This window comes from Pholcus phalangioides, unplaced genomic scaffold, assembly GCF_987345545.1.
Source record: "Pholcus phalangioides strain wild (caught in Gottingen) unplaced genomic scaffold, Ppha-v1.0 ptg000018l_1, whole genome shotgun sequence".
NCBI lineage: Eukaryota > Metazoa > Arthropoda > Arachnida > Araneae > Pholcidae > Pholcus > Pholcus phalangioides.
Window position 1 is genome coordinate 2,424,785 of NW_028301611.1, and position 15,924 is coordinate 2,440,708.

The window sequence follows — 15,924 nt, forward strand, 5'->3', positions numbered from 1 at the left end:
AAATCATTCCTCAAATTTTCCACCCTGTGCTGTAGACCGCTAAGCCCCTCTCCCCCCCCCGTAAATACGCCACTGAGTTTCTGGACGACCCTCGTATAATCATTTTGTTTTCTCCTCAATCGCTGATGGAATGCGTCTTTTCGGGCATCATTTGTTCTCCTAAATTCGAAGCATTTGTGAATCGGGTTTCTTTAACCCTTTATTTGGCAGTGTAGCTCTCAAGCAACACGAGTTTTTTTTTGTTTTTGTATTTTTTATAATAAAGGCACTGTATATATTTTGAGCTCGTTTCCGCATTGATACTTGTAAGGAAGTCCCAAACATTCGATTTTTGCTCGGGAGCTGTTCGCGAAGTTTCTATAATTATTAGCGCAATGGCTCAAGTCTCCTATTTCTTGACAAGCCAAGTAAGAACAATTTTTGAATTGGAGGGAAATGCCATGTGTGGAGAAGACGCAGGGCCGGATTAAGATGTCTGAAGATCCTAAGCACTTAAATGATTTTGGTGCCCACCCCATACGTATATTTTACACAATGTTGAATCATAGAATGGAACTTTGTATTTCAGAAGTAACTAATTTAAGACCAGCCGTGGATCTAGAAGTGGGGGGGGGGGGGGTTTATCACCGGCTCCCAAAATCTGGATAATATGGTAAAACTTGGCCTGTCCCGTAAAATACAGGACAATCCTACAATCTTACACAATTAGCCACCCCCTCCTGACTCATCGCTGTGGATCCGTGACTGTGTCTAAGGTTGAATATATGATCTGGATATATTTCTGAGTACTCACTTTATATATATTTATCTAAAAGCTTTCTCCTACTTTTTTCTAGTTCAAAGTCTTTGATAACATCTTTGAAACTAATGCTACTTACCACCATGGCCCCCACAAAGGGGTGGGGGGGGGGTTGACAGGGTTCTAGCCTTGGCAGCCAGGACAGATCTCATCATTTTTTGCTTTTTCACACTATAAATTAACTACAGAAGGGGCCCGTGAAAAGTCTGACCGGGGGCCCCCACTCCAGGATGTAGGGGGGGGGCATGCTTACCACATTTGTGTCTATACTTAGTAGAGATATGAGCCATCATATATTTTTACATACTTTAATCGAGGACATGGACCCTCAATCAAAAATGGTTTTTTCCCCCACATTATTTGCTTCTTAACTCAACGCATCTTAAATTTTCTTTACAGTGTTTTGATTCTAGCTTCGAAATTACAATGTTAAAATTTATTGGTTTTTCTATCCCCAAGTTCAGCTCGATCTCTATACTTTTCTTGATTAAAAATTCTTATGAAAAATTTAATAAAAGATTAATTTTTAAAATTATGCAAGATTGAGACCATGCGTGTCAATTTTACTACTTTTTTTAAATTGCCAAAATTCACGTTTTCGAACTTTCTATTTTTTAGATAGATCATGGATTTACTTTATAAAGTGGCCACTATTAATTCGTCCTTCATCTCATCAACTATTTGTCGTAGAGGTAAGCGGTTCCAATTTGAAAAATGCTAAAAATTTGTCCACAAACCTCTCTGTTTCAGTTTTGAGAATGAAAATACAGTGTGCAACAAAATAAAATAAATTGATTTTACATGGACACCCTATCTTAAAAAAACCCAATAAGTAAGTTTTTGCAAATTCAAAAATCTGCGAAAAGTTGGGAAAGAACATGCAAACTCAGGGACAAGCCTCTTTCCCGTCATTTATACTGTTCTTTCCCAACTTGTCTGCGATCAGGACCGGGCTTAGGGGGTGGGGGGGGGGGGGAGGAGGTATGAAAGGTGCGGTCGCATCGGGCCGCAAACGAAATGGAAACTTGTAAAGATATCTAGCAATTTTATCCCCTTAATAACCTCCCCTCTCGTTGGAGTTACCATCTGGTCTGGAGGTACCAATAGTGCGCACAAGGTGAATGTTTGTAGTTTCATTCGGCGATGCTTCCTCTATTGATGTTCCATAGTAGACTGTAGCAGGGATATCTCTAGATGATGACTGCCCCCGAAGCGACGCAACTTCGACTGTCCTCTGGAGTGTTAATTGCATGCCTTCCCGGTAACCTCAGAACTGTCATGTTTCCCAAGGGAGGCTTGAGAATTTTTCAGTCGCAAACATTACCATCTGAATATTCCGGAAGACGGATATACAATGTGTAAATTCTGAATTTTGACAATTTTTACTACTGACCTTCTAAAAAAAAAAAGGTGAGACGTTTCTCTCTGATTTTTTTTTTCTCAATCTAATTATTCACCTAGTACAGTACCAACATTAGAGATATTTTGTTTCATGAGCGGAGCCGGATCCTACGAACTACGCGGTCGCAAAAGGCGCCAACTGAAAGGGGTGATTTTTTTATCACCAAAACATCATTCGCTTACACTTGAAAAATGTCCAGATCCGACCCTGTTCATGAATAGAGTTCATGCATGAAAACATTTAAGAGCACAAATTTCCGAACATTTAGGATGTAGGCTACGTTGCTAACGGCCCCGGTAGTTCATTGCCTACTATTAAATAAATTATATCTGAATAATATATTAATACAGTATATATCAATCCCGCCAATAATTTCAGCCCCTAGGCTGAAATTATTGGCTTGGGGTTCTTTTTTTCTCTTGAGGTTCCTCGGGTCGTGCCTGAGTGAGTCCATGCGTTATGACGACACTGCTGACAGGGTTTCAGCCCCGAGATCCGGGACAATAACCATAATTTTTTTTTTCACAATAAATTCATTACAGAAGGGCCCGTGAAAAGTCTGGCTTGGGCCCGCTAATAATTTCAGCCCCTAGGCTGCCCTCCACTCATTTCGCAGTTTAAGATATCTGTCTGAGCTTCTTTCTCAGCTGAATATTTCTGCCTCTGCTCCATTCGCAGCTGAATATTTCTGCCTCTGCTCCATTCGCAGCTGAAGATATTCACCTCTGCTCCATTCGCAGCTGAAGATATTCTCCTCTGCTCCATTCGCAGCTGAATATATTCTCCTCTGCTTCATTCGTAGCAGCTGAAGATGTCTGCCTTTGCTCGGGAACGCATCCAAGGGTGGTGGCGATTGGCAAGAACCGAATAATATTGGAAAATTTTCCCGTAAAATACGGGACGATCCAATGAACTTACGCAGTTCACTTCTCCCGACACATCGACCTGGATCTGCACCTGGCGGTGCCCCATACAGCCGCGCAGGTCGCACGGCCAAAGAATGTCTCTAGTTAAGAACACCGATGATGGTTTCTGTTCTGAATTGTTTTCAACTCTGCTTCAACATTACAAGAGGGTGCCAAAATGCTTGCTTAACACAGCTGACCAAACCTGTAGTTGTGGCCCCGGGTCTACGACAGTCTTAATTTGGTCTTGATGTACAAATGGGTAGGGGCAGGAAAGAGAAAGGAATCTCTGCCCGTGCGAGATCTATTTTTGATGTCCCGATCACGTTTCCTCAGCTCAACAATTTTTTTTTACCTTCCAACTCGGATTTGGCACCCTTTAATAGAGAGGTGCCCCGTGTGGCTGCACAGGTCGCACGGCCTCTGTGGGGGCTGAAAGGCTTCAGCCTAGTTTCTTATAATTTTTGTTTTTTTCATACTATAAATTCTTTATCGAAGGACCAGTGAAAAATCTGACCTCTAAGGCCCAATAAAGATCCCAGCCTAGCGACCCTTGCTGCAGGACGTGGATGCGATAAATGCATCCAGTCTTCCCGCAAGGCGAGTACGTCCTATAGATATTGTATCTAGGAAGTTACAATTTTAAGGAATTAAAATTAATTTAATATACTCTAGAGTCTAGAATACTTTAAGACATTCATTTTTAAAAATATTGTTGGTGCTGCTACCTACTTTCAAAATCAGAAGTGAATTATGGGGCGACAAAGCCGCTTGAAAGACTCTTAATGCAGCTTTGTGTGGCGATGACGAATCTCAGGTATAAATAACTAAATTCTTCATTCAGCTTTGCTCCTTATAAATAAAGCTTATAAACTGACGTGAAAGATCAAACTTCCAGTTCAGTTATCTTTTCAAGACCCAAGGAGACATCCAAAACAAAGTACATACCTCCAAACAAGCAGACGACAGGTAAGATCGTAAAAAGTGAATTTTTCCACACTCTCTAGTAATGTGCTGCCATCTAATCTCAAATTTAAAAGTGACTCAAGTGGTGATAATGAAGTTTAATGTAAAAAAACTATATTCTTTATTCTGCTTAGTTCCTTATAAACAAAGCTCATAAACTGAACTGGAAATTAAAACTGAAAGTTCGGCTATTTTATTTGAGAATAAGGAGGCGTCCAAAACAAATAAGCTCTTAATGAGCAGACGACAGACAAGAAGTCGATTTGTTCGATTCCCTACAAGCTAAGCTCACAAACGAAACTGGAAGTTCAAACTGCCAGTTCAGTAGATTTTTCCGGACACAAGAAGACGTCCAAAACAAGTGGAGAGGAGCAGACGACAGAGATTCTGCATCGGCTTGCATCACTGGAGGGAGCATCGTGCCGCATGAGCCGCTAAAACCCAAAACGGCTCCGTGATATGATTGGCTGCCGATGATGTAACAAAAATGAATGGGTTACCGGCTGCGAGGGATTTGGTGAAGTACATGGTTGGCGTCGAAATTTCATTTTGTTTATGCTTTCCTTTTTCGTACAGCCATTTTTCCCTCACGTTTTGCGCTTGTTTTTTCTCGGGTTTTTAATTCGTAATTGTCATTCCATGACAAAAATAAACGGCCAGCAAACAATACATTCTACTTCGACTACTGTTGATGCGTTCAGAATGTGAAATCACTCGGCTCAACATTCTTCGCAATCATCTGATTGAAAGCTATTGACATGAAATTGAATGCGAGGAGCATGTATTCTCATCGATCCTGGGTGAGTTGATTCGTTTGTTAAAATTATTCGTAATAAAGTTGTCGAACTTCGATTTAACGAATTGTGTAAAACCGGCATTTCCATACCTTAAATTGAGAAAATTGTTTTATCGGGAGGGGAGGGGTTGACATTATTAATGCAGATATATGCACAGAAACTTCCTAAAATTCCTTAAATCAAGGAAATCGTGATACGACCATCATTAAAATTGCTGGGCAGGGGCGTTCTAAGAGCATCACGGGCCCCAGAGGCGTAAGCAGTGCGGGGGGGGGGTGATGTTGAAGACTTGGGTAGTGATAAGAACGTGGTCGTTATAACGTTTGTTCACAGTATTTCCATTAATTCATTTAATCTAGGTAAACAAATATCTTTAGTATCTGACACATTTCTTAAATTATACGTTTGTTGCGTGGAAAGCAAACACAAAGCTAAAACATTTTTTTTTTGTTCACCCCACCATGAAATCGCCAGTGGCGACAACTTTAAAATGACTGAAAATGGAAATTACGCCAGAACCTTAACCCTTTAAGCGGTTTTTAAAGTTTTCCTGATGTGCATCGCAATTGCCACTTATGTTTATAAAAGTGTGCTAAAAGAACCCGAGATATTTCGGGGTGACCAAAATAAAGTAGATCAAGTTTAACAAGAAATCTCAAGATTGCCGCTGTAAGGGTTTACTGTGATTTTTGTGGGGCCAAATGTGATTTTGCTGCTCCCACCACTAGAATTTGATTAATGATTTTGCAACTGTGTTTTTTTCCCATGTAAAATTAGCAGCCCTTCTGAATTTTGTTGCCCCCCCCCCCCCAGTTCTGGCCCTGAGTTGTGTTTTTGAAATATGTGATTTTCTTTTTTTGTAGATCTTGATCTTTGGAAAGGCAGTCAAAATATTTCTATCAAAAGCAGCATCAGAATGATACAAAATGAATGTGGAAGACCTTTGTCTGTCATGGGCCAGGAAATTTCACCAGCAGATGCACTAGCAATAAAGGTTGCAAAAGTCAGGGTAGCGGAAAGATGAATGTCTAGTGTCCTGCTGAAATAATATTATTTGAAAGTTCAGGAATCAAAGTACAGCACTGGCAAAGTTACTTACCAAAGCACTCTTACCAAAGCAGAGAGGTAAGAAATTGTGATTCTTCCCCCTTTTTTAATGCATCTTTTCTAGTTATTGAGCTTATACCTCTATATTCAATGACATGTTGGTAGCAATGAAGTCATTAACATGCTAACCAACATTTTTCTATATTCAATTGTGCCTTCTTTTTTTTTCAAAAATGTTATAGCCATGAAAACTACAGAAACAATCTAAAAATCAATGTTATATTAGAAATAGCACCATGGGCCCCCTCCACCAGGGGCAGCTCGAGCTTAACTGCGGCCTGGGCGCAAAGCCTTGTGTGCTGCCCCTAAAGAAAACTCTTGCGAGAGAGTCTGACATTAGGGTTTCTAAATTCCTGACATTTTTGAGCCTCCGGGAACAGGATATTGTATTTACAGACAATTTGGGAAATCACTTATTTACAGTGGAACCCTGTTTATATAACTAATTTTTAATACTTTCTCATTTATATTACGTTTAGGTTTAGCCTCAATTATTCTCTATACTTTTTTAAAAAAAAGTTATATTTCATTTATGCATCATATAACTTCAACTACACTACGTTTTCACTCCGATTTGAATCCCAAATTTTGGCAAAAGTATCATTTCACTCAATTGATGTACATGGGAATTTTTTGAAATCTCACTTAACATATCATGTATGTAAAACACTGCAATTAGACAAATACTTAGATTTTTATACACCTTAGGTTTTGGTTTATGACACTTAACAATAAATGGCAAAATATAATAAAATTTTGCAATGATACAGTCAATAGATTTTTAGAAATTGTGTTTTAAACCAAAGTAAAATGTCAGAAATAACATTCTTCATAAAACGCCATTAAAATTTTCATTCACAGATTACTTGATTTAAGAACCAGGGTTGGGTTTTTGACATAAGTGTCAAAAACTGATTTGAACCATCAAAATCTTAAATGAATGCTTTTGGATAATGTTTTGAACACAATAAGTATACAGTATAACATTATGAAAAACACTTTCATATGTTTCATTTTATCTACACTACTGATTACCTGTGTTCAATTTACTTAGCAAAGTGGAGCTGTTTATTCAAAATATGTGTGATAGGAGATCAGGGATAGGTTTCTTACCTCAGAAATTAGCTCGGTATTAAAACAGTCAGAAACTTACTGATGTCAAATTTTGTTAACCTGATAGATAGGTTGAATAACAAAACACTTTTATGTAGATTAACATGTTTTTATATTTTGAATTATAATTACTGAGCACAAAATATCTATTTTAATATTTTACATTTTCTGATCTACCCACAAAATTTTATTCCATATAAAATTTCTCGTGTAGCATCTGTTAATATACTAATTGTGCTCATTTATTCTCACCTAAAAATTCCATATAAATCCAGAGTTTTAACAAGTGATCAAAGAACTGGCAGGACATGATACCCATTGCACATTTAGATACAGCTTCAGTCAAAAAAAAACCATTGCATTATAAATGCTAGTAAATATACCATATCATAGTAAAACAACTTATCCTTACTCATGCACTAAGCTACAAGAGTTTCTTAAGCATCATATACAAGCCAGCACTGCCAAATTAGAGAAAATTTTAGTCCTACAATTTATTATTTTGATTGTTAGATATATTCTAATGTTATGCACAATAAGGGTATCGCTTTGAGTATCAGTGATTATTTAGATAATTTAATAATAACAGAAAACAACATTACATATATGATGTAAAAGAACTTTTTTCAATACCTCTCTGTTATGAAAAGAGTACAGCAGATGATTTATATCAATACACATATATGAGCTGTTAAAGAAATTTTGGAGGATCAAGAATATCATCTTGGATTGAAGAATATTAAATCATTCCATAGTTTTTCGTTCAGCATTTATGCTATGCTTTATTAAAAAGTGTATATTTATTAAAAGTGTATTTGTAAGAAAGAAAACATATATTGTCCAAAATAATTCTTTAGAGTAGAAAGTTATTTTACAATCATATTAAGTACACTGCTGGCCACCGTAAATGCAACACCCTGAAGGAAGCATGCAAATAATATGAAATTTACAACATGCATTAGCGGAGGTGAGATATGCAAATGATTAGAATTTCAGCGCAGGCGCACATCACGCGCGCCTGTAGCGCCACTTCAAAGCGCTATTTAAGGCTTGGAGATTTCGACGATTTGAAGTACGGCAATTGTGTTTTTCTTGTGGTTTTTTCAAAAAAACAATCAATTTTGCCTCGTAGAAAACAGCGATCATCTTTTGATCAAGTATCTGAGTTCCACAAAGGAAGGATAGTGGCCTACCGAGATTGTGGATTATCTTTCAGGGAAATCGGTAGTCGTGTTGGACGAAACTAAACAACTGTAATGCGGATATGTGATCGTTGGATGCAGGAGGGTACGACGGACCGACGTGTTCGATCGCATCCACCTCAGTGCACCACTTCACGTGATGACAGGCGTATTGTGCGTATGGCAGTGACGGATCGCTCAGCCACATCACAAACCATAGCACAACACATTCAGTCTGTACCGCATCATCCAGTGTCTGCGCGTACCATTCGACGGCGTTTACAGCAGAGTGGTCTGTCCGCAAGACGTCCATTGCTTTGTCTACCCTTGACGCAGAACCACAGACATCTCCGCCGCCAATGGTGCGATGAAAGAAGGATGTGGACGGCACAATGGAATGAAATTGTCTTTACTGACGAGTCACGCTTCTGTCTGCAGCACCACAATGGTCGGATTCGAGTCTGGAGACACCATGGAGAGAGGATGCTGAACAGCTGCGTTATGCACCGCCACACTGGTCCTGCACTGGGTATTATGGTATGGGGCGGTATTGGATATCACTCTCGCACTCCTTTAGTACGCATTGCCGGTACTTTAAAAAGCCAGCGCTACATCTCCGAGGTGTTGGAGCCAGTTGTCCTTCCTTACCTTCAGGGCTTGCCCACAGCCATATTTCAACAGGATAATGCGCGACCACATGTGGCACGCATTGTCCAAAGGTTCTTCGTCAATCGCCAGATTGAATTGCTTCCCTGGCCAGCTCGCTCTCCGGATCTTTCGCCGATAGAAAACATGTGGTCCATGGTTGCTCAACGATTGACCCAGATTACATCCCCAGCTGCCACACCAGATCAACTTTGGCAACGCGTGGAAGCTGCTTGGTCTGCTGTACCCCAAGAACACATCCAAAGTCTCTTTGAATCAATGCCGAGGCGTGTGGCAGCGGTGATCTCCAACAATGGCGGCTACTCTGGCTACTGATTTTGGCAGGAACCACACTTCACAGAAGTCTATAAATTTAATCATTTGATGCGTGGTCAACATGTTATCTACAAAATAAATATTGTTGCGATATCTCTTGTCTTTCTTGGTGTTGCAATTTGGGTGGCCAGCAATGTATTTATTCTTTGTATAACAGTCACTTTGAACATTACATGTAATTAACAGGTGCATTTCCAATGAGAATTTTTATATTGAAAAGCAATATTTGAGGTTTTTGATGTGACTGTTTAAACCGTCAAAAACTTGCCAATCCTGGTAAAAATGCAACTCTAAAGTGGGCATAGCTTCGGTTCTAAGCGTCAAAGGCCTGGTTTGGAATCACAAAAAATGGGGCTTTCATAAAAAATGAAGAAAAAAACAAACCAATATTTTTCTTCCAAAATGAGGATTCGTATAGTTTCTGATAACAATAACCAATTGATAACTATAGCCGAAAGAAACCCAGAAGCCAAATGATGATCTTGAGTCCTACTTGGTCAAACAGGATACATGAAAACAGGGCAACTCCATTTTACATATAGCTCAGGGCTTGACAAATCTCAGTTGGTCATTATAAAATAGGTAAATGGTCGCCTGAAATTCATGTGATTGTTAAAATGGAGTCTAAGGGTGGCAGAAAATTTTATGATTTTATTGCAGTGCGCCTTTTAACATCAGGAGGAGTCATTAAGTCTCTGAAAAGTCGAAAAACATTATTTAGGACTGTTTTGAGGAAAAATCATGCTGGGTTTTTTTTCCCTTTAAGCTAAAATCTTTTTTTTTTAATTCAGTCATGTGTTTAATTTATGTACTGTATGTGTTCCATAGATCCCTCGAGACAGTCTTTCAAGCAAAAACTGGATTTGGATAATTGACTGAGAATTTGAAGTTTCTTTTTTTGATCTTACCTTTTGTGTGCCTGCATTGCCGGAAGTTCATTACAAAAACAGCTTCACACGTCCATGGATTATTGCAGCTAATAATATTCAGATAGCCTATCGATGTCATGTGCAAGCAAAAATCATCATCCAGAATACAGAAATGTTTGTCAATGGGGGTGTTAAATTTTTTAATCTCCTACAAAAGTATGGTTAAACCTCAGCTTCTAAATGGAAAAAAATATAACAAAAGCCGTAAGTCCTGATAACTATCAATGCACTTTTGCCTATGTTACAATATTGGTCCATTCTATATTTTATATTAGTGATTGATAGCGATATCCAAATGATAGCATTATGCATGATTTCAATAAACCGCGTCTACTGTATTGTGTAAGAAGAATTTTGGCCTCCTCCGATACCCTCCACCTCCCTTGTCAGCAAAATTTTAAATATATTATAATAATGATTTCAAATATTTTCAGAAAAAAATATTACAAAAGAAAACACCTTTTACGTGCTATTGCAATCATTTTCAATTAATTTAAATCATTTTTTTAAAGGTTGGTAACTCTTAAAGTTTTTCTGTAGGAAGGAAATTCCTTGCCCCCCCCCCCCCCCTCAGAAGTCAATTCTGCTCAAGTATATTGTAGCACGTTATTTGTTCCACGCATGATGCTAAGGTGAAAATGAGGTTTCACCTGTTCTGCCATCTTTTTGGAACACCATCTGTTTGCTCACCGTCCTTGCTTGAGTTAAAAACCTATTCCCAGCATCACAGTCCTCGCTTGGTAAATTTTCCTGCTGTGGCCTTTCAGTTTGTATTTGTATTATTAATTGTTAAATGAATGTTTTTTCATCATAACTGCTTGTCTAGTATTTTACAATTGCTTTCATTCTCTTTTCAGATAAAATGGAAGCTGGGGTCTTTCTCCACAAAACACTAGATGATATCAGAGATTCATTAGTTTCAGTTCTGGAAAGGAAACATTTAATCACCAAAAAGACAGCATTCAAAAGGAGTTTGACACTTTTATGCTAAGAAAGTAGAAATTATCGAAAGTTTAGGAAGTCCTTTGCATGTGCATAGCGGCTGCAATCATACGTATTGTAAATGAACGTTAGTTGATATTTTTTCATCAATAAATATTTCAATTTATTTTGTGATTTATTTATAAAAATGATGTGAAATTTCCATTGAACTCTCAAGACTTGCTAGGATTTGGAGCAGAGGTGCTTTTGAACTTTTTCTAAACAAGTCTGATTCCTATCCTTTGTTACTGTATTAATTTATATTCACTAGCTTATGAATTTTGATATTCGAGAAGTGGAAAGATATTTTAAATAACATTGAATTTTGAAAATATAAAGGTATTTGGGTATTGTTTTTTTGGCAATAATGGTAGCCTACACAAGAAAAATGTTATTACCCTTTCAGACCTTGAATTCAATGATAACACACCTACAATCCTTGAAGTCAGGGCTGAACTCAATAAGTTAAAAAAAAAAAATCTACAGCGAGAAAAAGTTTACCACATTTGTGCTTTCTGGGATCCAAGTCAATTAGCTCAAGAAAAACGCCAGTGACACAATATTTCTTGCACTGTCTTTACAGCAGGGGGCCACTAACTCTTTTCCCATAATATTTAGTGCAAAGCAATGTAAAAACAATAGGTTGTTTGTTTTCCCATCCAAGCCATCATTCCTCTAGTGATTAAAGCACAAAACTTGGGTGAAACCTGATAACGTGAGCACATACAAACAAACGAAATTTTGAATAGCTCAATTTATTGGTGCAATATTTACAATACTTCAAGTGTAAAACCAAAGCATAGAAAGACTGGCACCGAAGAATTTAATTTGATAGTTTGTTGTTCGAACAACATTTCGTTTTGTGTCAACGTCTGTTTTCCAGCAATTAAAAAAATCTGCCAAATTACTGATCTCCCCGTTGGTCTCTGCTCAGTAGCGTACGCAGGATTTTCTTAAGGAGAGGTGCTCATTGTTTTTCACCGCAAAAAAAAACACATAGCTTGGGGAGGGCATATAGGTTCCCTGAGCACACCCCCCCCCCACTTGCGTAGGCTTCTGCTTGGGGGTTTTGAACCCCATCTTGCGTACGTCAGCAGTTCTGCACTTTTTTTTTCAGTATGTTGCACATTAGTACAGCATACTCAGTATATATATAATGATGAAAACTAATTAAAAATATGAACATATAATAAGTAAAAAATTATGAAAATTTAGAATTGTAAGAGATACATTATTAAAATCTAATGTGAGAGTTAATTATAACCCCATTGTTGAAAATTTAGAATGAATGAAAGAAATACGTAATTGAAAATTTATGGCAAGAATTTATGTAAAATTGTGTTTTTGAAAAAATTTTGAGAATCAGTAAAAGCCTTCAATTGTCCATCAGTGCCGGGAGGGGAGGTCCATCCCCTCAAAACCTAAGAAAATGACAGAGATATATGTTATAACATGGTATATTCGTTTGCTCTCTATTACTCTGTCCCCCTCCCCTCAAAAATAAATTTCTGGACAGGGCCGCAACTATAGATGCTTAGTTAGCCGATGCAAGCACGCATTTTGGTGCCTCGTCCTTCTAATATTGAAGGTGGGGTTAATAGATTATATTTGCGCCCCCTCTGGTCCGGGGCACCAAATCTGTTTGCTGTCCTGGGGTCCATTTGATCTAGTGGCTCTCTTATTGTTAAAACACTATACTGATGAGAATCATGACGAAACTTTTTTCGCTTATAAGCTTGGAAGTGAAAAAAGTTTAGTCCGTGTGATTACACGGACCAACCGGAATCTTGCCATTGACCCTTCGCTTCAATATTAGTTTAATGCAAGGATACTCAATCTTTAGGAGAGCGCGGGCCACTTCCTCATTGATTTGAAAATGTGTCACGGGCCACTTAGTTCATGTGGAGATGTGCCGTGGGCCACTTGAGTGATCTGGGGCTGGGCCACGGGTAACGAGTGATATGTGGAACTGCACCGCAGGCCGCTTACGTGCTCTGGAACTGTGCCACACATCACTTAAGTGATCTGTAAATATGTCGTGGGTCACTTGACTGATTTGTAAATGTGTCGCGGCCACTTGTGCGATGGAACTGTGCGGCGGTCACTCAAGTGATCTGAAAATTTTTACAAAATTAAGTTTGAGGTCGCAGGAGACATCAGAGAAGTCCGAGGACCACAGTTGGCCATGGTATGAAACAACAGCACAGTAGTATTGAATGCAACCAATATCTCAAAACGAGAAATTTCATGGATGGGAAATTTTCATTAGAATTAAAAATTCACGGTTTGAAAAAAACTTTTTTCTCTCGAAGACGAAAATCCACAAAATGCGTATTTTTACTAGAAATGACGTGATAACGGGGGAAATTTTGCAATCTTCTGAGTTCTATGTAACTTTGTCCCGTAAAATACAGATTACATGGTCATGAGATTTCCAGATACAGTTCCGTTTTGAAAGATAGCAACATAAGGTCATCTTGGCGACTTGTTTCTAAGATGGAAAAGTATAATTTCTTGCCAAATATGATAAACTAATGAAACCACGTTAGTACGTTTATACTGACGTCACTCCCTCATCAGCCAATCATATCACTGAGCCGTTTTGGGTTTTAACGGCTCTCATTTCTTTTATTAATGTGGAATATATTTCTTTCATCAATTCTGGAGTTTCCTTCATTAATTCTGGAATTATTTCTTTTATTAATTCTGGAATAATTGCTTTCATTAATTCTGGAATAATTGCTTTCATTAATTCTGGAATAATTGCTTTCATTAATTCTGGAATAATTGCTTTCATTAATTCTGGAATAATTGCTTTCATTAATTCTGGATTTGTTTCTTTCATTAATTCTGGATGTTTCTTTCATTAATGCTGAAATTATTTCTTTCATTAATGCTGAAATTATTTCTTTCATTAATGCTGAAATTATTTCTTTCATTAATGCTGAAATTATCTCTTTTACATTAATTCTAGAACATTTTCTTTCATTAATTCTGGAATTATCTTATCGATGCTGAAATTATTTCTTTCATTTATTGTTTTAAATTCTTGTGGATGCCATGAGAAAATAACGGGGGATTGTGTTTGTTTTTACCGAGTCACGTGATGTTCCGACGGAAGATTTTGGGGGACACCGTTTTCAGCACTGCCAAGGCGGAGACCGCTAACGTCTAACTCTTTCCGGGCTGCCATCTAATCTCGAAATTTCAAGCAACTCATGCGATGATGAAAAGAGAGAGAGAGAGAGAACAAGTAGAAAAAAATAATTATTCCTTTGCACAAAAACATTCGGACAATATGGATGATCGAACAAATAAGTGAAAATACGGGTTATGTGGCCTTCAGATAGGGTTACCAGATTCAAAACTGAAAAAGGAGGACACCTGGTGCGAACCTTAGGCAGTGCCGTCTTAACGTATGCCTCCCCCCAAACGAGAAGTAGTTGAATTTTTCAGGTAGGGCCTCCAAAAAATTCCCTTGGCTCGGGGCCCATGATGCTCTTAAGACAATCCTGCCAGTCAGCCCCACCCATGTTGGGGTCATGGAATTCCAGTACTTAATTCCTTTACTTCTATTAATTTACATGAATTAAACAAAAACACAGCAATAAATAATTCGAAAAATGATCAAAGATATCGAATTGCAACGTATTACAATAAAGAGATGATGAAGCGCTTTAAAAGTATGACAGAAATTTATGTCTGTTCAATACGGTTCGAGCCACGAATGAAGTGTCAGCAGGTGGATCACAATAATTATTATTAATAATTTATGAATTTTGTAAAATTACTTTAAATGTCATTCCCCCTCAACGGATCGTGTTTGATTATGATCCAGACCATCAGCGCGTTCCTGAAGTAATGACAAAAAATGAGAGTAATAGAATGCGTTCTTTGTGAAAAAAATTTCCCCTTCAAGATTTGCGTTCGTAACTCGAAAAGTTTGTAAGTCGGAGAGCAACCACATAAAAAATTTTTAGAGGGGGCCACGAAATTCCCCTAACCCCGGACCTGTCTCTAATTTTGAATTTAAATACCTCAGGGAATAATGCAGTTAAAAACATTTAATTTGCCTGTTGGGCTCAGAAGAGAAAGAGCAACAACTGTCCAATTGGAAGTTACAGGACGGGGGGGGGGGGGGAAGGAAGGGATCGTATAAAAATTTACTTTTTTTATTTTGTGTACACTGTATTTTCATCTTCAAAACTCGTACAGGGTTTTGATTTCTGATCACATTTTGAGAATTTTCAAAATTAGAACCGTACCACTACGACGAACAGTTGATGAGATAAAGGCCGTAACAACACTCCAAGGAGAAACCATTGAATCTTAGAATGGCCATAAAATTACCAATAGGCAGGAAGTTGGGGGGGGGGGGGAGCAGGCGGCTCTGGTGCCCCGGACGCATCACAAAAGGGGACGCAAATTTCACCATTCAACCTATCATTCAGCATTACGAGGCGGGGATGCCTAAATGAGTCGTTGCCCCGGCTAACCAAGTATCCAGTTGCGGCCCTGCCAGTAGGTATCTTATTTCTGACGAACCACCGTTATATTGGGTATTTTTTATTTTAGATACATTCTCAAGTCTGCAATTTACACCCGGTAGCATTTCTTTTACTTCTACAGATCAAACTACACAGTTGACCTACTAATGACCCACAAACATCATGTCCTTATTCTGTAGAATTTGGTTTACTGCTGGGCCCATTTGGGCACTTATGGCACCGGGGTGTCAAGTGACAATTAGATCTGGTTCCGAT

The 15,924-nt window shown here is 38.3% G+C and overlaps 1 protein-coding gene across 1 annotated transcript in view; it reads right to left on the reverse strand.

Annotated features, from left to right (window-relative positions):
- Window positions 1-15,924, reverse strand: part of LOC149071518 (solute carrier family 12 member 2-like) — a 72,799-nt gene that overhangs the window by 12,573 nt on the left and 44,302 nt on the right. The gene's annotated exons all lie outside the window — the stretch shown is intronic.